Source organism: Nycticebus coucang, chromosome 11, assembly GCF_027406575.1.
Source record: "Nycticebus coucang isolate mNycCou1 chromosome 11, mNycCou1.pri, whole genome shotgun sequence".
NCBI lineage: Eukaryota > Metazoa > Chordata > Mammalia > Primates > Lorisidae > Nycticebus > Nycticebus coucang.
Genome location: NC_069790.1, coordinates 45,008,259 through 45,035,368, shown reverse-complemented (window position 1 = coordinate 45,035,368; position 27,110 = coordinate 45,008,259). Strand labels below are relative to the sequence as shown.

General features: G+C 36.0%; 1 protein-coding gene across 5 annotated transcripts in view; it reads right to left on the bottom strand.

Moving 5' to 3' along the window:
* Positions 1–27,110, bottom strand: part of DGKB (diacylglycerol kinase beta) — a 727,110-nt gene that overhangs the window by 619,632 nt on the left and 80,368 nt on the right. The window lies entirely within an intron of this gene.

Sequence of the window (27,110 nt, the reverse complement as noted above, 5' to 3'; positions counted from 1 at the left end):
CTACGAACCAATATAGGCTTATAATAATAATGACTTTCTCTAGGTATCTAACATATTCATGCAAATGTCTTTCAGGGATCAACTTCTGATGATGTCTAACTTTATGTTCTTTGCTACTAAAGAGACACACTTAACGTACAAAAGCTCACCGACTATTAACGTGATTTTCTGTAGACAAGATGTTTCTTTTTATAATATGCATGACTATCTTGACCTTTTATTTTTATCCTTCAAAATACCCATTTCCAGTTTTTAAATTTTGGAAATAACTGAAAGCTAAGAGTTTCCTGAAGTCCATCTCCAGGTTACTTTGATTTGATAGCAATCTTCCTCTGGGCTCTTGACCTCAATGTCAAGAAGGTGCAAGACTTTACAGTTGTGCTTACCACAGACACATATCTGCCTAAATGTCATGGAGTTATTTTAAATTGTTTGCACCCCTAAGAGTGCATTTCATAGTCTGATAAACATTGTAAGTTTTGTCAATCATAATTCATATCTGGTTACACGAGTAAAGGGATTAATTTATAAGAAATCCGGCCTCAAAATTTGGCTTTAGTTTGGAAAAAAACAAACAGGACGAAATCCAGCTATGCATTGTTATATTAAAAAATTCAAACAACCAAACAAATACAAATTAAAACATAAAAACTTCTTAGATAGCTGGGCGCCCATAGCACAGTGGTTACGGAGCCAGCCAGCCACATACACCAAGGCTGGTGGGCTCAAACCTGGCCCTGGCCAGCTAAACAACAATGCCAACTGCAACAGTAAATAGCTGGGTGTTGTGGCAGGTGCCTGTAGTCCCAGCTACTTGGGAGGCTGAGTTAAGAGACTTGCTTAAGCCCAAGAGTTTGAGGTTGCTGTGAGCTGTGACATCACAGCACTCTGCTGAGGGTGACATAGTAAGTCTCTGTCTCAAAAAACAAAACTAAACAAAACAAAACTTCTAAGATATTAACTATGATAAAAATAATCAAGAAAAGGTGAAAAAGTAATTCAAAAAAATGAGTAAGCATCAGGTTCTGATTTGGAAGGCTTTCAAAAATTTCTCTGTTTTGAGGTGTTTAATATATATGCTTCTGTAGTAATTTACTCATTTTTAGAATCTGAATCAGAGTTAGGTATTTTAATTAATGCAATTAACATACATTTTTCCTTCTTGCCAGGAAAATGCATGTTTTCATCTAAAATAGTCACGAATGACACAATGTTTAGCTTATATTGTCAAACCCAATTGTCTACTTAGTGTCTATTCCCAAGTCCCTGCCACAGATATTAGCAATAATGATATGGTACAAAGTGAAATCTATTTCTAATCACTTCCTATTGAAATGTAACACAAATGTACATGTGCATATAGAGGCATGAAATTATGGCATGACGCTGACAGCAAAAATCAACTCCGGTAACAAAAAAAATCAGTAGGCGTCTTGTATATCTGACAAGCCTAATTTTGACTTTCTCTACTACATACTAATATAAAAGAGAACAACCAATATACCAACTGGGAAAAGCTCCACATTTTCTCTTGGGCACACAAATCGTGACTGCTAGGAAACTGTGATAATACCAATGTTCCAGAAGATTAGAACATGAATTCTTAAGAGCCTTAAACTCTATACACTCACTGAAGGGGGGCCCTTAACAACTAAGCACATTTGTTTCAAAAATATCAAGGGAAATTTGGCCATTGTATAATCCTCCTACAACTACCTATTGAAAATAGTTTGAAGGTGATTCCAGCAATATAAATAAAACGGTGAAATCAGGGGAGGTCTAATTTCTATTCTTTTTTAAATCGAACACTTAATTCTGCCTCCTCTAACCCATGCAGTTCTAGAATCTTCGTTCAGCAAGCTGGGCACACTTAAAAAGAAGGCGATACACAGCCAGGGGCGTGGCCGGCTGTGCTTCCCAGTAGCGAGGAGAAACAGCCCCTTTGCCTCCCACAGGGACCTCCTCCCCTCTGCCTCCTGCCTTCCTGCCACAGTGGCCAATAAAGCTCCCAGCAGAGGCTATGAAGAAAGGAACTCTGCACCAGCTGCCACCCCGGGAAAATACAAACGGAGGCAATGCTCATGTGGAAAAGAAAGAGCAGAACTAAAGAACGCAATCACTTCCAGTCAGGTTATTTTATTAGTCAGGATTCTAAACACAACTTTTACTGGTGGAATAGAAGTTTTCATCTTGCAAGTGAGGAGAAGGGAATGAGGATAAAGGTAATGGTACATTAATTGCAGTTGAATCTATATTTGAATGACTGTATATATCCTCAAAAATCTATAGATTAGAGATGATAATATCTGAAGAAGAGAGAAAAAAAGGAGAACAGTATTTTATGGGGATGCAGAGACTTGAAGTCAGATGTAAGTGCTTACTACAAAAATAGGCATGGCTCTACAACATAACAATGAATAGAAGATAGCAAATACTGTATTAAATTATTCATTAAGAAAACTGAGTACATCTAATCTTTAGGATATTTGCTCTCTGCTGTGTGCCACTCATCTGTCCAATTGCCACAGCTTCCTGGTTTCCCTTAATCTGTGCCCCATCATTTCCAAATCCCAAAGATTCACTTTCTTTTCATATGTTATTACTTTTTTATATTATCTTCCATTCATCTAATTCATACAGAGTATACAGCATGTAAATTCTCTGTGGGATAAATGGGACATACAGGCCCTGCATTTAAATTATACGTATTATATTAGGATGAATTCATCATTTCCTAAACCAATGACAGTGACTAATAATGATAATAATTGTTAATACTATTTTCTGATGACATATATAACTGTCCACATTTTATAGATAAAGAATTGGAGGCACAGAGATCAAATCACTTGCCCAAAGTTCCATAGTTTATAAAGTCAAAATTAAAACCTAGACAGCATAACTCCAAGCTGATCTTCTTAACATCTATAAAATATGCCTTTCAAACAAAAATAACCAAAAAAGTACATAAAGATTAGATTAGATTAAGTCATAAAATTAAATGAAAGGGAAATTTAATGGTATAAGCGATAAATATAATAAATCCCAAAAAGATCAAGAGTAGAATAGGTTTAAATATTCAGAGAGGTCATTATAACACCTCCTTAGCACACACCATGAAATGTTTTGAGACCTGATAAAAAGAGAGATTTATAAGAATATATATATGTGTGTGTGTATATATATATAATATGGAAGAGAGAAGATAGGTGGAAATTATAATTTTTTCTCTCTTTTAATATATCACGTGATATGCCTTATAATGTTTAATCATTAATCATTGAATGATCTGCTATGGCTTGAAGGCATGCCTGGTCACCTTTTATATAAACAATATAGATTCTGGATTAGTAAAAAAAAAAATCTCTGAACTAAATTTAAACTCATAGTTTTTAAAAATACCATTTAGAAAATCCTACTTCCTTATCATAATAATGTGTAGACAATTTTTATTACATAAGGTTAGGACATAATGATGTTTCTTTCATTGTTTTCCACATTGCTTGTGCCATAAGACATTTTCACATAGAGTTGACTATGTCTATAGTATAGTGTGCTAAATACTAGAATCCTATGGAAACCTTGGAATGGTGTTCTGGGGTACCTGTTATTATTGCCCATGCAAAAAAATCCTTAAGCTGGACATTTTAAAACATTTGAACTTGTTTTAAACTTTACATATAATCAGGAAATAATGTTCTATTATTTATAGTTTCAACTAATTAAAGTCTTACATTAGCTAAACTTGTTGAAAACTTCAAATTCCTTCAAATATCAAGAAAAGTACAAGAAAGTAGCAGATACTCTAAAAAAAGTTATAGTTGATCATTAGATGAACAGTTGAAGAATGTTTACTGAATGTGTGCTGTGTCTGAAATGCTATGGAGAATAGTGTTCCTTCCTCGACATAACCTTTCTGATGGGTTTAAGGCAAGAAACTGCATTAACTCAAAATTATAACACAGAGAGTCACCTCAGAGCTAGAACTTTGAAAGGTCCAGAGCACAATGTGACTCTGTAGTTACATCAGGCTGGAACTAAGAGAAAATTGGTGAGTTCACAGAATACTTTTTGGCCAAAATTTCATAGTTGTTAGCTCAGAATACCCTTTTAAGAAACTACTTAGGTGTATTTATAGTAAGTATGCTGAGCTATCTGCCTTCTCTCTGTATGCAACCAGATTCCAGGAACATCTATGCCTCTGCCCACAGTCATTTAATTACTTAGAGATACAAAATTCTATTCACATTTAATAATCTGTCCTTGACTAGGAAGAATGAAATTTTAAAATCAGAAAAGTTTATTTTTGTATCAAAGTAAACCACTAACATGTCCCTTTGTATATACAAAGACTACAGCCATTTTCCCTATTGGCCTTAAGTGTCATTGATACCTTTGCCTCATGTTTATTAACATAAACATACCTTTGCCTCATACCCATTTTGTGTTAAATGTTATAATTATACATTGAATACACATTTTTGAATAAGGAAACTACCTTTAGGAAATAAAGATGGTAAAACAAATAATTAAAATAATGCATACATAAACATAAATCACATGAACAGTAATGAAAGGAATAATCAAGGTACAGAGGTAGATATAATAACATCAGGAAGAAATGTTAAGGCTGGGGAAAAAATCAAAAGGAACGTACATTCAAAAAAGGGAAGAGAATATAACAGGCCTAGTGTGGCTGATCCTAGGAAGTAAAAGATGGTGATTTCCAGATGCTTTTCCAATGTGGGCCAAAGACTGTCCACATAAATCTCACAGGGCATGGTAAGGAATCCGAATCTTACTTTGTACATTGGGACATCAAAGTCTTATGCATGAGATGAGATAGTGAGATTTATATTTTTCATGAATTATTTCTATGGTGAGGACATGGGGCAGATACAGAATTTAGAGGAGGAGGACACTATGATAGTTGAGGAAATAGAGGTGATGGAATTTACAGTGAAAGCAGCATGAATAAGTGAGATGGGAAAATTGTTTTAGAGAATTGACCTGTTGATAGTTTCTTTGTTGGTGTGGGGACAAGATGAAAACCAAGGATGAGTCATCACTGCTTTTTCCCCAATGTTATGGCTCACATAACACAATGTGATAACATAAATTCCAAAATGCAATAGTCTAAAGAAGAAATGGAGTTCTATGTTCAGTTTTGCTTTACTTTGATGGGGGACACAAAGGGAATAAACAATTCAATTTTGAACTGTTAAATGTGAAAATCCAGTGAGCCATACAAATGCACGTATCAACTAAACAGCTGCTTTTTAAGACCTGACATTGAGAGGAAAGGATTGGGTTAGAAACAGACATTTGAAAGTCATTGTCACATGTGTGATATTTAAAGCCGTGGAACAGATGATCACAAGGGAAATAAAAGTTAAGTTTTGAAAGGGAACATAATCCAGGAACCAGACAAGATTTAGAGGTCGGGTTTAGAAGGAAAAATCTACAAAGGTGATTACAATATAAAATGGATGATCCAGTGATGAAATAAGAAAGAGGGAATAGGGTTCTTGAAGCAAGAGAGATGAGTGTTTCCAGAAGAAATGGTTTGATTAAGCCAAATAATTTGAAAAGCTCAGGTAAGATACATAGAGAGTATTAATGGTGATAACCTTAGCCTTAATGGTTTCAGCGATTGCTGAAAGCAGAAACCAGGAAGATATATGCAGCAGTAAGAAGAGTGTCTGGTTAAGCGCTTGCATGACAAAGAATTCTAGAGTATATTTGCAGGTTGATAGAATGATATAGAAAAGAAGAATTAAGTAGGTAAGGGGTGACGGATTGGAGAAAGTTCTTTAGATTCATAAATTTTGGACCCAGTGAGTTTATGGAAGGATAAGTATAAATTACCAAGTAGCAGATAAAAATGTTAGTTTCTTTCTTAACTATTCTAACAAGCACAAAACCATAAAATAGAGACACAATTTTAATTATAAGGTCTATTTTTAGGAACTTTTTTTCATCTCAGAAATCAAGGATGTCTTCAAATACAATATTTCTCTCCTCAATATCTTAAGTATTAGATACAATTGGGTGATTCGATCCATTTTCACCTGAATTCATCAAGGATTTAACTCAATTTATATATTGAAATTATAAATTAGGGGTGTCCCATCCTCAGCCCACAGGCCACATGAGGAACAGGGAGGCCCAATGCGAAATCATAAACTTAAATTTTATGAGATTCTTTTGTGATGTTTTGCTAAAACTCAACTGCGCGGTCCTCCAGTGTGAACTTTGTTACGCTGTCATATAAAATAAATATACACATGCTCTCCTTATTTGTACACAGACATGGCTTCAGTTTTATGGTGGTGTGTGGCTTCCAGTGCGTTTTTTCCAAGTGCAGATATTGAACTGACACCACCAGCTGTTACATGTGTTCATGGTGATGTGGCAAGGCAGCGATTATCAATAATATTTCAACCTACCATTGCAATGTTAGGCGTTCAATGTTACTTAGAAGTCAGGTAAGCATTCTTGTTTGATTATTAAGGGTGCACCCACACCTTGAGGTGCCTCACACATTACCCGACACACTTTACAATCCGCCCTCCGCCTCACCCTGCCTCAGCATTCGAGATGGGGAAGACTCCAAACCTTTCTATTCTCCTGTCAATTAATTTTTATGATAAAAGTAAATAATCCCTTATAGATTATTATTTTTTTAATCCCAGCATGGCTTCTACAACATCTCAGAAGAAAACAGAACCTTAAAAAGGAAAAATTACAGATGAAGGAAGATTGTTCAGTGAAAAATAAACAATGACTATTTTTTTGTCGAGGCAAATTAGTAAAGCACTCTGCTTAATTTGTACAGAATTTGTGCAAGTATTCAAAGACTATAATTTGAAAAGGCATTATATGCAAAATCATGCTGCCAAATTCATTCACTTGAAGGATTGTATCATAGGACAAAACAGAGGAACTGGAAAAAGTCTGTTCTCAATAACATTCTTTTTAAAGTTACAATTCAGACTAATTCCATTGTAAAAGCTAGGTATGTGGTATATTTAACAGCAAAAAAAAAAAAAAAAAAAATCCAAACCATTTACTGACAGCAAGTTTATTAAGCAATATATAGAAAGCATGGCAGATATAATTAGCCCTGAGAAAAAGGGGGATATTTCTAAAATCAGTTTGTCTCACCAGACTATAGCCAGACAAATTGAAGAAAATGGAAAATCTATTGAGAAGTTTGGAGAGTAAATCCACTAATTTTTAATTTTATGCTTTAATGGATGATATCACTGATGCTATAAATACAGCTCAAATTGCTTGTTTATTAGAGGTACTTATGACCCTTCTAATGTCACTGAAGAAATAACTTCTTCAGGGCCATTAAAAGACACAATTAAATCTAGAGATTTATATGAAACAGTAAAAAATATGTTAAAGTGATTTTCTCTGTCCAATGTCAAACGTATCTGGTATGGCTATTCATGGCTCTGGCAATGATAGGTAAAAGAGAGGGCCTTTGAAATTAATAGAAGATGATGGAATTGCCACCCAAAACATACTTTTGATGAAGTATCACTGCATAGTACATCAGTAAAACTGTGCACAAAAGCTTTAAAAAATGAATAGTGTCATGCAAGTGGTCAAATTTCATAAGGGCCAAGGGATTGAATCATCACCAATTCCAGGAGTTCTTTAAAAACTGATGCCAACTATAGTGACATCATTTACTTTTCAAAACTAAGATGGCTACAACGAGGTAAAATGTTGAAAAGATTTTATTTTATGATTTACAACGTTATTAACCTGTTTATGGTATCAAAACCCAAATTTGCACCAGAAATTGACAATGAAAGCTATCTTACAGATTCAGCATTTTTAGTGGATTTAACTACTCATTTAAATGAGTCAAACACGTCTTCATGGTGAAAACCAACTTATCTGTACAATGTTTCAAAACATAGGGGCATTCAAAATGAAACTGACATTATGGCAAGCTCAAAATAAGGCTAAACACAGTCCTATGAACAGCAAAAAATATGCAGCCTTTCTTTTTTTTCTTTTTCTTCTTTTTGAGACAGTTTCACCCTGTTGCCCAAGTTAGAATGCAGTGTTTTCCTGGCTCACACAGCAACCTCAAACTCCTGGGTTCAAGCAGACCCCCTATTTCAGCCTCCCTTCTAGCTGGGATTATAGGCACCCACCACAAAACCTAGCTAATTTATTATTATTATTATAGATATATTGGGTCTCACTCTTGCTCAGGCTGGTCTTGAACTCCTGAGCTCAAGGGATCTTTCCTCAGGCCTTCTAGGAGTTCTAGGATTTATAAGTGTGAGCAACCACACTTGGCCCAGCCTTTCTTTTTGATTTGATACAAGACGTTGAAAACATATTTCAAGATTTCTGGGAAAATAATATTTTGGTGCATTTGTGATTCCATTTTCAGTCAACATAAATATGTTAACTGCCAATTTTCAAATGGAATGCATAGAGTTGCAATCTCACATTCAACTTAAAGGAAAATTTGATCACGTCTCTTCACTGGACTTTTACAGGTCATATCTTCCCAGAGACAAATATCTCTCGCTCCACAGTCACATCTTATTCATGTCACCCCTTTTGGTAGCACCTACATTTAGGAGCAAATGTTTTCAAGATTGAAGCACAGTAAGAGTAAAATTGGAACTATAATATCTGATGGACACCTGGAGAAGCTCACTGAGAATTGCAACTCCTTCCATCAAACTAGATATTGATGCATTAGTTTCTCAAATACAGTGTCAAATATCTCACTAGTATTATGGTACCCACTTTTACTTTTATTATAAAAATTATGAAAGAAACCCAAAGACATTTTGTTACTTAGATATGTACATTTTCTATAGAAATGAATAAAAACCTGGGACTCGATGACTTTAAAAGAGCCTCTGAGCAGCCCACTGCATAATTAGGATTATTATGTGAGGATTTTTTTGATTATCTATAGATAGTGATAGAAACCACAAAGGTCATTTCAGGGTTTCTGCTAATTTCACCTGTGAGAACTATTTGGGAGGACTGAGAGAACTAACTGCTTGACAGATTTAAACTTTTTTCTCGGCACTAAAGACGTGCTAACTACACGATTATTCTCTTCACTGGGAAAAAGGAAAACGCGATGTTCAAAATTTAACATCGCTAAAGTATTTTCACTAAAATAACATTTGCAAAGACATTAAAATTATGATTTTAAAAAATCTAGAAGTGAGGTAAAGGGTATTATTAATTTATCCCTTCCCCAAATTTTGGAAAGTACCTAAAAGGAATATAAATGGTTTTGAAAAATAAAATGTAATTTCTTCCATTGTCCTTGCCCACTGGTCTGTTCTAACATAATCTGTATTGCCATTGATTTTTCTTTCAGGTCCATAACTTTTTTCTCCTTTTGTTGTTTTTTCCTCCCTAAACACTAATTTTATGGTAGAGATATGATAATCTTGTTTTGTCAATTTTTTACTTGTTTTGTTTTCTCTCTGGGATTAAGATGTAAAAAGGGTGTGAAAGAGAGGGTGTGAAAGAGAAAAAGATTAGAGAAAGAGAAAGAAGAGAGAAAACAGACAGCAAAAGATGGTGGAAAACATCAAATTTAGTTACTTTTATAAAATGAAATTAGGCAATTATTTTTACTCTCGATTAGAATGCAGAAAATTACAATGTATAATACATTTGGAAAAATCATTAAGATTCTCAGAAATGGTTTCATTAGCCTTCACTTGGAGAAATTTAACTTGACTTAGAGAAATTTTGATATATGGTTTGTTTTATCATAGCCAAGGTGAGTTGCAGCAGAGATTAGAAAACATATTAAGTTTATTTACATTTACTATTTTTAAAAGTACTAGATTGACTTGGTCTTTGTCTTCCAGCATCACAGTACATGAAGTTATATAAAACATCATTTAGGAATCTATTTTTATCAATTATAAAATCCTATAATTTGGGTGAGTTAATCCTTATAAAACTGTAATCTATTCTGTATCAATCCATCCAAACAGGAACAGCTGATTTAATGGACATATAAATGAAAGCAAAAGTAAGAAAATTATATATCACACTTATATACACATACTATACGTAGCATACACTGGGTAAGTAGAGATACACAGAGCATTCATTTATCAAGACTTATTTTTTATGTGTGTTTGTGGAGTGAAAATTCCTGGTAGTCACAATAGACTAGAACTGAAGAGCTGTTCTCCAGAGCAGGACTGAGTTTTAAATGCATTAAGCAATTCAACTGCCTACTGGTGATGACACAGTTATCCAAAAATACATGTTTAAAGGTTCACAATTTAAAGAAATTACCCAGAATATTTCTCATTTCCTTATAACCCTATTCTCAGGTTGAGTGCAGTGGCTCATGCCTGTAATCCTAGCACTTTGGGAGGCCAAGGAGGGAAAATTGTTTAAGGCCAGGAGTTAGAGACCAACCTGAGCAAAAGGGAGAGCCCATCTCTACAAAAAATAGAAAAATTAGCCGGTATAGTGGCCCACACCTGTGGTCCCAGCAACTAGGGAGGCTGAGGCAGGAGAATAGCTTAAGCCCAGGAGTTATAGATTGCAATGAGCAATGATGATGCCACTGCACTCTAATTTGGGTGACAGAGGACAGGATGACAGAGTTAGACCCTGTCAAGAGAGCTAGAGGAAAGAGAGAGAAAGAGAGAAAGAAAAAAGAAAAAAGTTAACTCTGTACTCAGTAACTGAATCCTCACCTCTATATTATGTCAATAAAGGATATACTGTTAGAAGGAGGATTGTAGGAACACAAGCATGGAAGTATTTTGGGCTTTCTGACTAATTCATGTCATTTTTGTCAATTGCATTAACTCTCCAAAGTTCCCTTTGCCCACTTATTGGATTATACCTTCAGCATTTCTCCTCGCTGCTGCTGCCTAAGGCAGCTTATTTGATTTTCCTTACATTGCTCTGGGGCTTGTGCACAGTAGCAATGTTAAACTTGCAGTGCAAGTGAGACAAGCCTTTAAGTGCTTACTCAAACAGCTTGGCTGACCTCATCAGCCTTCTTCCTACTAAAGCTTGGAAATGGATTCTGCCGGAGAGAAATAGATCTCTTCATGGAAGTTTCTGCCCATACCCTCTAATTATTTCATAAACCTCTTGCTGCTTTCAAAGTGCCTCCAAACTCCCCACCCATCAGAACTATTTCACAGCTGTCTTAAAGGATATACTGAAAACACTTTCAAAATTGTCCCTGCCTTGGCCCAGTGGATTCCAGGAAATACCATACTTTATATTTTATCCTCTTGATAACATCTAGCATTTGTATCTTTTATGTATAATTCAAACTTATGGAAGAATGGAATTTCCTGGTCCTTTTATTCATTTTCATTCTTCCTAGTCTCTTTCCTGTTGGGGAGGAGATTTGCTGTTTTGTGGGGGTTTTTGAATTAATAATAATTAATGCCCAAGGGATAACATATCTAGGGCCAGTATAACAGATTGATTAATTTCATGGACTCTGGAAACCTCCATCTGGGTTGAACCATGGCTCTATAATTTAAGATCTCTATGACCTTAGACAAATTATCAAACTTCACTGGACTTCAATTTCCTTATCTGTAAAATGGCAATAATAATAACTACTGACCTTGTAGGGTTGTCATGGAGAATAAATATGTTAATATAGTTTAAGTATAGGCACTTAGAATAATGTAGACTATAATGCACTCATAATCATTCTTTATAAGATATTTGCAACCAAGATATACTCTGAGTGGTAACAAATATCAGCATGTAATCATTTGGCTTGACTTAAAATGCACTACTCTGATTCTCTAAAAGAGACCCAGTGAGCCATCTTTTGTTCTTTTGAGATGAATCCATGAATAATGGCAGACCCTGATTGCACAGAAAATGCAAGCAATGGTCCTTCCAGCTTTGACCTTGTGGTATTCAGGCAAAATGGTGCTAAGATGCTGCAAATGACCACAAAAAAAAAAAAAAAAAGAAAAGAAAAGAAAAATTGGAAAGAAAATAGGAGAAGAAAGGGAATAGAACTAATGAGCAAGAGTTTCCCCATCCCTTGTATTCTAGGTAGTTGTCATCAGCTACTTAGAGTATTACATTCTTTGTGGAGCATGGACGACATCAGCACCACCTTTAAAACATTGTGTGAAGTAATAATAGCATGGGAACAATTAAGAAGGCACTGCCCAGGATTTTGGGCCCACACGTAAATCTAAATATGCAAGTGAAAGTTCCAGAAGTCTCTACTGTAGCATTTAAACTGATAATAGAGAGGTCTAGAGCATTTTGAGAGAGAAAAAGAGAGAGCAAGAGACAGAAGGATTAAAACATGTTGAAATCTCTGTCATTACCAGTAGACTTGTGGCAGGAACCTATACATTGAAAAAGCTGTTGGTACTCCAAAGTCACGATCAAGCTATATTCTACGTGTTTATCATATTGATCCCTCAATGAAATTTCTGGCAGAAAGTATTGGGTTAAGGAGCTTTCTATAGAATAATTTATTCCTTATTTATTATACAATGTGTATAAGAAATCTGGAGACTCTTTATGGAGAAGAAAGACCCATGAGGGATATGGTATAGCTTAGGGGGACTACTTAATATCTGGTGTCCACGCAGAGACTTTGTGTCATAAACAATGACAGATTAGTAGAGCAGCTTCTGCTACATGTCATTAAGCACTGAAATCTCAAAATATTTGTGAGACTATTAAGGAAGTTCCAGGGAAGAAAAATTTAAAGAAGCCACAGTTATACAACAGAAATATGGATTCAAATACAAGTGAAACAAGAAGAGGTTGGAATACCAGTTTTGAGTTGCTTATGGAAGATAATCTCAAGAGATGTGGAGAAAGTGGTGACACCTGTTTTGCTGAGCTCTGTGTTATTAGCAGTTTAGAAAGCAAATAGCAGGTTAGAAATTGCCAAAATAAATATGTTTAGTTCTTGATCACATTGACAAGAGAGAATAAAATGTATGCAATTTTGTGAGACATTAGAAAATGTTGGCAAAAGACTACAAAGAAAGGCTTAAGCAAAGAAAACCAATTGAGACTCAGTTAAGAGCTGGAAGGAGCAACATAAGGTCCATTGTGAAGCCCTGGCAACCAATGTCAGTCTCCTCAAGATATCTGAGCATCCTTGTAATTTTGATCAAATTAAGAAGAAGTCAGACTTTATGGACAACCAAGAGAAAGAAAATAAAATGGTTCAAGAGTCAAAGATCATAATGAACTCATATGATACATATGACTGAAAACTGACATTTTGGTGAACACCTTAGATGGCAGAATGAGAGTTTCAATTTCTCCCCTTAATGGCAGAGGTACTATATAGGGAAAACCCTTGGGATTCTCCTCAAGAGGACATTCCACTTTCTGCTGCCAGCACAGTCTGGGGGAGTGAACAGCAAATGCCATGGTATTGGATTTCGCCAGGCTGTTGATAAGAAAGTCCTACTCTGCAATACCCCAAGAAAAATATAAGTCATCCAAAATGTCTGCACTAACACATGAACTCTGGACAGAGTCTAAAGAGTCTTAGAGGATTGTCATTACTGACCATTTCTGGAGATTGGTCCACATTTTCCTATAAAGACTGTTGACACAACCCTCAGTGGTCTGCATGTGGCATGTGATCTGCACATGGGCAGGGTGCACCAAAGAGCCCTTGCAGGAGAATGTGGAGAATGAGGCAATCCAAGAAGTAGTGCATATGGACCCGGAACTCATAACCAGATCAGTGTTGCAGACTGATGTCAATTCTAACCTCTTTTAGGTACTGACTTATTATTCTTTACCATTTACAGGAGAGATAGCTTAGCATTTTCTCATGATTCCCTTATGTTGGACCAACTTGTGTAATCGGATGGAAGTCGGAAATTGTCATGGAAAAATTTCAAATGTCTCAGCCCACGGACTGTAATGAAAAGGAGCCAAATGCAAAGTATAAGCTTTTTTTGATGCTAGAGGTTTTTAGTTACTAAAGCACCTGAAAGAGTAGATGAAAGAGAAACTACAAGGTGGGAGGGAGCATTCTCTTATTTTTTGTGGAAAGTAGATTCAGGAACAGTGGAGCAATATGCAATTATTGTACACATGGAATTTTACCAGTGAGCATTTTAAGAATATGTATTTCTCCAAGATAGGCTTTTCAGAGGATTGCTTTAATTGACTCAGAAGTTACTGGTTATTTTTTTTATTTCTGATCTCTATGCTTTTTTGATTCAATGAATAAGATAACAGAAAGAAAGTCAACCTAATGCTTATGAATGTCCACTATTAGGAGCAAAGGAAGAGTCCTACAAGGTGCCTTCACCAGAAAGCATCTTTGGAAGTGGTAGAAGTTATCATTAAATAAGTGATGCCATATAGTAGTGGATCATAAGTGGCCTGGGACAGCAGTTACTGCTCCTTCAGAAATACTTCCCAGAGTTGCCGAGAGATATGCCTCATGTCTTCAAAACCAAGAAAGAAGACACTGGAGATTATCTGACACCTATGAAGAAAGGAAGTTCTAGAGATCATTGAGCAGTTTCTGTGGCTCAAGGAAGCCCAATATATTTAAGGTTTTCCTAAAATTTTGGCACCTATGACATAAGTATGGGAATAGGAATAGAAAGGAAGATGTGCCTTTCTTGAAAGGTTTACTTAGGACAGATTCAGGACAGTATGTTTAAAAAATGTTGTATGCATGAACAGAAACTTTTCAAATAAAGATATACTACTAGCCAACAAACACATGAAAAAGATGCTCACCATCTCTAATATTCAGAGAAATGCAAATCAAAACCAATGACATATCATCTAACTCCTGTGAGAATGACTCATTAAAAAGTCCCAAAACAGATGCTGGTGTGGAGGTGGAGAAAAGGAATCCTTGTACACTTTTGGTAGGACTACAAACTAGTACAACCTTTATGAAAAGTAGTGCAGAGATACCTCAAAGAACTTAAAGTAGACCTACCATTTGATCCAGTAATCCCACTTCTAGGTACATACTCAAAAGAAGAAAGGTCATTTTATGAAAAAGGCAGTTCCCCTCCAATGTTTATAGCAGCATGATTCATAATCACAAAGGCATGGAAACAACCCAAAATGCCAACCAATACATAAGTGGATTAATAATGGGGTATTATGTATATACACCATGAAGTACTACTCAGCCATTAGAAAAAGATGGTGTTCTATAATCTTTTGTAACAACCTAAATGGAACTGGAGACCATTCTTCTAATGGATTATCCACAAGAATGGAAACACACACACGTACTCAATATTAAATTGGAACTGATTGATCAAAACTTATGTGCACATAGGAAGTAAAACTTAACAGAAATCAAGAAGGTGGGAGAGGTGAGGAAGACAGAGGGAAATTCACACCTAAAGAGTATAATGACACTATATGGGAGAGTGGAACATTTATAACTTTGACTCAAATGGTACAAATGCAATTTGTGCAAGCAAAACATTTGTCTACCCATAATATTTTGAAATAAAATTTTAAAAAATAAACAAATTTTTAAAAATTATATGCATTGATTTTTTTCCATTAGAACCGATGAATCTGCTACTGGTAGTAGATATTTCAGCAGTCATAACAAATCATATCAGAATGTATCCTCTGTCACATGAATGCTAGGGAAGTTTTTCCATTACAGACTTCTTCCTTGAATTCCTGCTCTCCAAGGCAGAGATTTTAAGAGTCAATTCTTAGAGAAAGAATTTTATTAGGCAGAATTTTCTTTTAAAAAATATCGTGACTATTCTCTAATATCCATAGGGACACTGTAAACCAGAAAGAAATATTTCTCAGAACTTTGTAAACATTGGGGGGACTCTTCAAGACAAAGCTATAATCACTAATGTGTTACTCCTTTCTTGTTCTACCTCGGAGATTTAGTTTTCCACTCACCTCAGTTTTGTGGTGGGTTTCAAGGGACAGTGGATAATCTTAATCCAATATGAAAATTGTTCTGGAAGTCGTTCATCATTTGGCTGCTACAGCCACATTGAAAATAACATATTTTGCTCTAAAGGCACTTAGGGTGGGGGAGGGGCTGTGGGCAGGGCGGGGATGCGGATGTCACTGACATCCAGGACATTCATTCACTAGCAAGTTATTAAAGCCGGTTTACAAAAGGGAAGATTGTGTTGCATTAGGGCTACTCGTTCCCTTTCCCCAAATTCTTCTTTCCTGCATCTGTTTTATAAAAAAGTGCTGTAAAATTAGTCAATGGTAAGTAATATTTAAAGAATAAGGGATGTGCATGTGTTTGCATGTGTGCACGTGCAGGCACGTTTGTGTGTGCACATGTATGAATGTGTTTTAAGAGACTTATTCTTTTAAATAAATTGGAAGAATGAAGACTATTTTTCATGGATAGGCTCTAACAAATCAGCGTTTAGGTGGATTTCCCCTTTCATCTTTCCTGGACAAATATAAAAAAGTGGTTATGTCTCTTTTTACTTTGAAAATGTAGGGCACAGATAGAACAGATCTAAGAGCCTACTATTAGGGCAAGGGAAAGAAGAGTGCTCAGACACAAGGCAACAGGCTTCTGGACATAAATCTGAGTATACCTTTGCATGGAATGAAAGGGAGCTAGACGGAAAATTTGTTTTTTTTTTTTTTTGAGACAGTCTTACTTTAATGCCCTTGGTAGAGTGCTGTGTCATAGCTCACAGCAACCTCAAACTTTTGGGCTCCAGCGATTGTCTTGCCTCAGCCTCCTGAGTAGATGGGACTACAGGCACTGGCCACAATGCCCAGCTATTGTTTTAGAGACAGAGTATCGTTCTTGCTCAGGCTGGTCTCAAACTCCTCTATTTTCATCACCTTCTAATTATGACGTTAATGACTACTGTAGCTTATGTTTATGGAAAGATAACTCTCAATATTTTTTTTATGATTCTATAGGTGTTGCAAGGATAGGTACCTACTGCTGTTATTCTAAAGTTCATTCTAAGGATGTTTTGTACTGGACAACACTGGGAGACAGAGATGATAACTCCCTCTTGAGCAAAGAGCTAGTATGTATACTGTCCATTGTAAAAGACTCAGCTTGCCTAAAGTTAAGGTTTCTCTCCTATGACATAACTCATTGTTTATGTAGATATAACTCAGCACTTTTCATGTTTTTGTAGGAGAAGTGAAGTAAGAGAAGCAAAGCAAATATGAGGTTCATGCTGTTTGTTGTGGCATGATTAATAAAGTCCTTTATCTCGGAGCCAGGAGTCTCATATCTTCCATTAGTATCCATGAATCTATGGCAGGCTAACTTATTACATTATAAGAAGAGAAAAATTTCAGATCCTCCACAGTCTTAGGAATGCTCTTCCTTATAAAATACATTTTGGGGTATGAGAAAATAATCCCTGCTCCTAATAAAGGCCTAAGAAAGGCTTTAAAAAGGCTGTAGGATTTGAAGATAAACTGTTTTCTAAGATGTAGAAGAGGAAAATTTGGCCATTATGAGCAGGAAAACATTTCTTATATACTTTTATAGAAGCAAACCATAAAATTTAATACGTAGTAAATAATGTATTTGGGGAAAGCAGAGATATTAAACTACAGCAAAAGATAACTCAGCACATTCTAAGGATAACAGTGAAAGTGGTAATTAACTTACATATGGTGGTTTGCAGTTTACAAAGCATTTTCACACACATTATTTTATTTGAGTCTTATAAAAATCTGTGAGATACTTTATTATTATCTTAATTACACAGTTGAGAAAATTAAAGTTTGGAAAGGTTGTATAACTTGATAAAGGCTAAAACTAATGTTAAAAAAATAAACAGTTGAGACAGGCTTAAGTAAATTGAATAAAACCAAAACAAAAATCATGACTTGGCTATAGGATTATAATCTTTTGTCCCAAATTATTTCCCTAATAATAATTTCTGGTTTGCTCCACTGGCCCCCTATTAACATGTCTTTCTCACCTATGTAAAAGAACAAAATCCCTCGAATTACTCTATTGACTTTAGCTAGGATATTTCCTATTTCTTTTCACATTTAAGTTTCTACGAATAGCAACTTATATGTATTCTCCCTGCTTCTTTTCCATTCATCCCATTGCACCTATTATTTTTTTTAAATAATCCACATTAAAATCGCCAATGGCAATGTAAATGATGATGACTCTAAAATGATTTTGAATATCTTAAATTCGATCTCATCTTCTAAAAACAATTTTCTTTAGATTGTGAAATATTAACCATTCACTTATTTCTTTATTATTTTCTGGTTACTGTTTTTCAATTGTTTCATGCATATCTCATCTTCCAGCTGTCTTATAAATACAATTCTCTAGTGTCACACTTCCATCCTTCTCTCCTTGGTCAGTCTGTTTCCACTGGACCATCTTATGTACATCCATAATTGGAAACCACTAACAACGAAGATGCACCATTCTATATCTATGGTTCTGATTTCATTCTTGAGCTTTGAATCTGTACTTCTAAGTACCTACTTTACTTCCCAATCTGATACCTTTCAGAACCTAAGGTTCAGTATGTCTAAAACTAAACCACTGAAATTTCTCTTTAAACTTGTTCATCTCTCCGTTCCTTTCTTGGACTGGGTAAACCACAGAATCATACGTCTCTAAACTGAAATACCCCATCTTCTTCCTTAGTCTTTATTACCAGTTGGTGATTGCATATGGTTCATTCTATCTACAGATGCTCTCTTTAATATGTGTTTACCTCTCTGTTAAATATGCCCTACCCTTCATGTAACCCTGCATATTCAGCAGGCTACCCTAGTTAAAAATCCTTCTAGTTGTTTTGAGTCTTACTTTCATCAAAGATATTATATATTTACTTCTTTCAAATTCAAATCATAATTTCACTATCTCCAAGATTAGTATTTTCAATATCCTTCAATGTTGATAATAATCTTTTATTAATGGCTCCCATGGACCCCCTTTTGTAATTGCTGCCAAATTCTTCAGCATGGTATTCAGTGCTTACCCACATGCCCATGTACACACAAACATGATCATATACTAAATTGTATATACACTAACACACAATTAGAGTTCTTCCCTAATATATGGTTTCTCTGCTTCTCACACCTCTATTCAATTCTTTCAATTCAAATCAAAATCGCATTTCCCTGTCAATTTCTACCCACATGAAGCAGAGTTATAGACTCTTCAAGAATCTTGAATATACAACATTAAAAGAATGCATTTCACTCATTGCTTTGTCATTATTTGCTACCATATTTGTTTCTCCGAATAGACTGAAAGCTCTTTGATCGAAAGGGTCACACCATTCGTTTCAGTATTGCCCAGAGTCAAGCATAAGATGCCTGAGAGTAAAAGATATTAAGTATTATTATAAATGACAAATGAGCAAAACTGAACTCCTCTAGCCTGTCTAGTCATTATTATTTCTTTTTTTTTTTTTATGATACTTTCTAGAATAATATAAAAGACGGCAACTAAAGAATCTTCCATGAATAATACAACCATTAAACTGTAACTGAGTTAAAGAAGTATATAAGTAATATATACACACTCACTGATAATTTTTGTTATATGGGTCACTTTGAAAGGCTTGAGACAGACTACGTTCTGGTCCATTATCTCACTTCCAAGAAACACAGTCAACAGCATCCTTTCTGATTCACCTGTGCAATTTCCAAATTGCTCGGCTTATCAGTGTCGCTGGGAGGGCTTCATTTGTTATGTGCATGTGGATTTTACTTTTTTTTAATTTTTGCATATCTCAAAACTTTCATAATGACCCACATACAATTTCATATAATAATATGACTAATAAAATTAAAATTTATTGTTATATAGGAGGATTTTTTTTTTTTTTTTTTTTTGGTAGAGATAGAGTCTCACTTTATGGCCCTCTGTAGAGTGCCGTGGCTTCACACAGCTCACAGCAACCTCCAACTCCTGGGCTTAAACGATTCTCTTGCCTCAGCCTCCCGAGCAGCTGGGACTATAGGCGCCCACCACAACGCCCGGCTATTTTCTGGTTGCAGTTTGGCCGGGGCCGGGTTTGAACCCGCCACCCTGGGTATATGGGGCCAGCACCTTACCGACTGAGCCACAGGTGCCGCCCTATATAGGAGGATTTATTATCCATTTGCTAGTGAAGAAATAGTTTAAAAAGATAGTGATGACTTGCCTAATGTCCCAACGTAAATAGTAGATCATATTTTATTCCTGTGATATTGACCAAATTAGTAGTTTAACCAAATATTACAGTTCTCCCCTGGCCCTGGGTAGATTGGAGAAATGCTGCTCTCTTAAAGTCAAATATGGTCAAAGAAATGTAAGCATAACTTTATCAGTGAGAAGTTCTAAGGTCTAGCACCCAAATCACAACTGCACTCTCTCATTCATGTTCTCTTTCTCTCTCTGAGCCATAGCAACTGTCAATTTTTAACACGGGTTGCCACTCCATCTGCCTGGGACTTGACTGAGGACAATATGAAATTAAACCGCTAGTTGACTCAGATCGAAAATGTATATGGAGATATGGAGGGGATGCGTAAATTCACACCTAACGGGTATGAATCTGAGTGACTGGCACATTTACAAGTTTGACTCAAACTGTGCAAAAGTAATTTATATGATGAAAACATTTGTACCCCCATAATATCTGAAATTAAAAAATCTATTAAAATAAATATAATATGAGCAAGAAATAAATTTCTGTTTTGTTAAGTCATTGAGAATGAATTTTTAATCATAGTATACATTGGCTCACCTTGACCAATATTCCACAGAAGTCATAACTTCAGTATTAATGTTTGACCATAAATTGAAATAAAACTTTTGGGGGGAGGGAAAGTCTGAAAAGTTTAAAGAAATAGATATTTAGAACTCACTGAAAGTGATGAGTGTTTAGGATACTAAAACAATGGGAATTTAGACATCCATTAATTATTACTTTTCTTTGCTACTGAGAGATTTAGGTATTGAAAGATTTAAGACACAGGTACACAGAGAAGCCACAAGGAAATTCACTCTGAAGCAGAGACAGGAAGCAGAGACAGAGATGAGGTGAAAGAGATTATGCAGCCAACATACATTCCAGAAATACAATCGAGTCAGAGCCAGGAACTGCTGAGTTAATTAACACAAATCAGAAGAAACAGGGTCAGAAATGAGAAACACACACCATCTAACACAGAATTTCAGATTCAACAGGGTACCCTAGTTAAAGTGTCAGGGAAAAGTCAAGACATTTCAGGTAAGTCAAAGCATTTCAGATATGTACTATAACTGAAAAGGCCTAAATCGAAAGAAAAAAAAAAGTCTCATTATATATTCAACTACATCAGCTATGGCTAATATGATCCAAATCATGACAGGAATGTATTGAATCCTGAGTACTTTATTTGCATACATTTTCACATTTGCTCATCAAGGCAATCCTCTGCAGAAGCAGAAGCGTACATCATAGCAGGAGACCTCAAACCCAGTTTTATCTGACATCAAATTATGTGTTCTCAGACACCATGCTTAATCGGCCCTGTGCCATTTATCCTTTTTGTCTTAAACAAAGAGAGTAATTATCAATAAGTGGCACGGCCTCCCAAAATAGAGCCAATCTAACCCAGGGCACAGGACAGAAGTAAAAGCTAATCTCAGCAGGACAAACTGTGAAGAGCGTGAGTACAGGATCTAAATTGGCCTAACAATGAAATGAATTCACCCCTGGGAGGAGGTCAAGACCTCTCCCTTCCCTTTCTTTATCCCGTCATTATGGATCAAGCCCAGAATATATCTCAAAGACACCATTAGATCATCATGCTACAGGGTAGAGTTCCTCAAAGAGCGGAGTAAAGCTCTTAAAATGGAAAAGGATTTAACCTTATTTTTTATTGCAGCTGCTTAATGATTTGCTTTTCATCTCTCTTTTCTCTCTCATGTTTTTTGGCAGAAGAGGAAGGTTTCGGGGACAGAAGGAATGAATGAGTATGAGTAGAATGCTGAACCTTCCTCTATTTCAGGCAGAGACTCACTGCGGGTCGCGCATTACCCAGCCAGATAGACCAGGGTGAGAGATCAGAAGGAAAGACATGTTGGGGCAAAGCCGTAGTCAGTGGCTGTGTTTCTCTGCATTGCCTTGTATGCAACCCCCTTAGGAGATACTGTGGCTGAAGGAGGTATTAGGATCTGAATCTTGGACTCTAGCTTCTCCTATGTCAGAAACATGATTACTAATCTATTTGTTAATAAATTGTTTTCCATATGTAACATAAACAAATTATTACTGTTTTGACCTTTGCTATCGTTTATAGCTCCATAGCTCCATAGCAGTTAATCTTTCAGAAATAGCAATAATTTGCCTCCTTTTGAGGCTCATTGTGAGGATTCAATGAGCTAACACCGTATATTATTTATAGTAGGACACTAAAAACCCATATTTATTACGATACTGATCAGCAGCTCATTAAATCCTACAACGACAACGTTTTGAAGTGGAATTCTACTTTTTTCAGTGACAAAACTGAGGCTCAGGTAGTTTAGGTAACATTCCCCTGATCATGCCATTAATAAGGGACAACAGGGCTGAAATTCAGCACCACCAAATATTAGATGGAAGGCTCTTTCCACTAAGCCACGCCACACGCCTCTCTCTCCAGTAGAAGAAATTGCACACCAGGTCCAAATAAGAGGCACATTGGTATTTATTGAAAAGAACAAATTCACCATAATTTTTCAACTCTTAACAATGCCAGCTGCTATAAACAGTAAGAAATTTATGAAAGTTTGGAAATGTTCCCACCATAATAACACAGTATTTTTCAAAAATAATTTACATGCTATATAACACACTTTAGATAGCGCAAATGAAGAGCTAATCCTAAGTGACAATATGTGGGCAGATAATGAATCATTTGGAAATCACATGTAGATTTTACAGAGAAAATATCGTTATCCATGAATAGACCTGGAGTTTCTTAACCCTTTGCTGTGCTATCAAACCACAGCAGGAAGCGGGGACAGACCAATAATGCGGTAAGCTCAATTCTCTACACGGCAGGAGTGAGAGCTTTCTCTCTGTAACAACAGTTTGGATGACTTTATGTAAAAAGTGGAGGAGAAAATTATACTCCCCTCCCACGTATCAATAGAAATGCTTCCCATGGAGTGACTCAGCCTGAAACCCTAAACAGGAGCATGGTCCCAGCATGTTTCAGGCAGCCACAGCAGGCTTCACATTAGCTGCCTTTAGCATTTGTGGGGACAACACAGAACCATGGCTGCCAATAACACCAGCAGCTTCTACCTTGTGAGAAGAATCTAATCTTGTGGCAAGAAAAAAAAAAAAAAGACACAAAATCTTCAGCCTTCAATATGTGGTTCTTTTCTCCTAGCTCATCCACAATATGTTCAAACAGCCAACAGAACACCCTCACTCCCTCTCTATTAAGATAATACCATGAAATGATGAACAGTCACATCACTATCAATTTGCCAGGCACTCTTCTCATTGCTTTGCATATATCCACTCATTCAATTTAATACTTAACAACACTGGACATATGGGCCAGGTGCAATGGCTCATGCCTGTAATCCTAGCACTCTAAGAGGTTGAGGTGGGAGGTTCACCTGATCTCCGGAGTTCAAGACTAACCCAAGCTAAGTGAGACACCCCTCTCTACTAAAAATAGAAAAACTAGCCAAGCATAGTGCCAGGCTGTGACAGTCCAAGCTACTCAGGTAAGAGAAAAAGATTGCTTGAGTCCGTGAGTTTGAGGTTGCTGTGAGCCAGGACACCACAGCATTCAACCCCAGGGTAACTGAGTGAGACTCTGTCTTGAAAAACAAAACAAAACAACATTGGACATATTTTCCTTATTTTATAGGTAAAAACTAAAAACAGATTTGTTAAGTTTCCTGGTATCAGAAATCTAAAATATGATGGGATGTGAATTTGAACCCAACTATCTGATGTGCTATCTGCCCAACTAGCTGTACCAGTATCATCCAAATTATCCTCAATTAATTTTGAGAAAAGCCTAGCAGTTAAGAGAACAATCATAGTTACAGGGTATAGTGTGGCGATTGTGGAGAGAATCTAAAATCAGGTAAGTAACCTGAAGAAATGACCTTCATGGTATTCTCTAGGTCCAACATAGAATGATTTGGTTCCACTGGCCTAGGAGTTCCATGAGTTAATTCAAGTCTACAAGTTCTACAGACCCACCCTATCCTCCAAAATGGAAATGAACAAACAAAGAAAATTTACTGATATGTACCACATATAATTTTAGCATGCTGAAAATTTAACTTTAAATCAGTAACTTACTTTTTAATTTACTAATTTAGTGAATATAAACAATTTCCTATTAAAAATACAAAACAAAAAAGTAAACTTTGTATACTACTTTTGCACTGGACTATACAGGAATGTCACTCAGCTAACATGGCATTGCAACATAAAAAAATCTAATCTTTCAATGCCCCAATAAACTGATCAGATGTACTGAACAGCATGGAGAATACACTACTTTTATAATCTTCAGGATGAAAGTTTATTTCAAATTATATTTTGGCAATGGAAATTTTTTACATAAGAATACATTCTAATTGTGGTATTCCCCCTAATTATACAGGAAAATTCTTAGAGCAGTGAATCCAGCATTTTTATGTTGTCTTGCTTTTTTGAAAAGGAGTAGCAAGGATAATAATCATGGGATTAGCACTATTTTTTTAAATCCATAGTTAAATGTTAATGTGTCTTTTAATGACATGACACAAACCATGCTGCTTTGTACTACCAATGTACCAAGCACTCATTCATCGTCGTCTCACTATGGTATAATTTTGGTGTTTATGATGATTTTTAATACCACTGTTTAGGCATTTCACAAACTGATTACTAATTCACGCATGCTTATGATACAATCAAACGCAATTCCATATTCCTTTGCCAATACAATGTAAGTAGCAGTCTATTACACCTTTAATTATTCCATAGAAACAGCTTTCTGCTTCAAACAGAATTTCTATATTTGAGCAACAGTAAATAAAAATGTGTTTCAGCTAGCACAATGATAATTACCTATTTTTATATTAATGCTTCTATAATAATTACTGGCATTTTTTCTGTAAGTACACAATTACTGGAAAATAAAATTTTAATAATCAAGCCAAGTCAAACATAACCTAAACCAAACTCAGTGTTTTCTTTACTTGAAAGATCATTATCGCCATAATCCCCATCCCCCAACTCAGAAGCTAAATTTGGGATCTTTCTCTGTCTCGATTCTCATATTTTATTATTACCCAAGCTCTCCTTTGTTAATTTTAATGTTATAACATCTGAATCCCCACTGTTTAACTCATCATCCAAGACCCACATTATGTAGTCTTTTCCAGTAGCCTATTAATTGGCTTGACTCTAGTAGATTTCCATTACCACGTACCATTGTCTCAGTTGTCAAATTAAACTTCTTGAAGCATAAAATTGTTCCTGTCATTCTACCATTTATAACTCTGCAATGACTCTTCACTGCCAAGAGTCACTGCTCCACTCTCGTTAAGCATTGCCTACTTTGACCCTGTCTCAGTTTTACAGCCTTAATTCCACTTCCTCCCTTCAATTGTGATGGGCTAAAAGTGGCTCACCTGCCTTCTTCAAATGTATGCTAAATTTTCCTTTTTCTCTATATTGTGTTATTTTTTACTTATGTTAAACTTATTTTCAAGATTAATTTCAAATTCTAGTTCTTCCATGAAAATTCCCTTTTCTTTTCCCATCTCCAACTAAAATCTAACAAGAACTTGTATGTTTGCTTGTGGCACCTATAATATTCTGCTTAGATACAGAATCATTTATCCATTGGTTTTCAGCCTTTGTTAAACTGTAAATTCCTTAAAGGGAGGGCTCATTATCTTTTCATATTTTGCATTTCCTGGAGCACCAAGCAGAATACTCTCCCTAGAGAAGAAGTTCAGGAATATCTATGATTAGATATATCCCAATAACAAAGAACATGCAGAAATTTGAAATTATAGGTAATTTTTTTTTTTTTTTGAGACAGAGTCTCACTCTGTTGCCCTAGTCTAGAGTGCCATGGCATCTGCCTAGCTCACAGCGACCTCAGACTCCTGGATTCAAAGGATTGTCCTGCATTAGCCTCCCAAGTAACTGGGACTACAAGTGCCCGCCATAATGTTTATCTAATTTTTTCCTATTTTTAGTAGAGACAGGGCCTTACTCTTGCTCAGGCTGATCTCAAACTCCTGAGTTCAAGGGATCCTCCCACTATGTCCTCCCAAAGTGCTAGGATTAAATATGTGAGCCACCGTGCCCTGCCTGGCAAGTAATTTTTAACCAATTTAGAAAGTATTTGGTATAAAAATGCAGATGAGAAATAAAAATTTTGCCACTCTGGGCTAAATTTTCTCCATGTGGTAAATAGATGAATTGTGCATTCAGTGGCCCTGAATAGTTTTGAGTATAAGGACCATAATTTGATGTCAGAATTTTGACCCTTCCGACATAAGGGTATTTTTCTAGTGATTAAGAAATTACACATGTAGTCACAGATCGGGAGCTTCCTTACAAACATCCAACACCACTTTCACACTCTCACTCAGTGCTGAGATCAGGAAAGCTGAACACTTTAGAAACCTGGCATTTCAGATTACACATATGATGTGTTTATTACTGTCTCTGACTCATACTATGTCAGCTGCGTGAGGCTCAGAATTCACTGTTATCATCACCTCTATTTTTTCATCTCCCAAATCCCCATTCTGTTTTAACCCTTTCCTCTGCTGCTGCTTCTTAATATTATCCAAGTCATTCTTGCTATGCAGCTCCTAAATATGACACTATCCTTCTTCATAGGTGTCACCAAATGCTTTGGTTTTTACCTCTTTCACTGACAGGAGGTCTTGCTTCCTTTCCTGTCTTCCACGCTTGCATTTTATTCTCCCAGCTCCCAGGGCAGTCCCTCCACTCTCACCATTTTTTGTCACATTCTCTGTGTGTTCCTTTTTCTCTACTCATCCTTGTCTAAACCTTTGGTACCTGCTCCTATTTCTTAGCTGTTTCTTTTCTCCTCCTTACTGCCTCAACCCAGGGGCTATTCGTATTTATAATTGA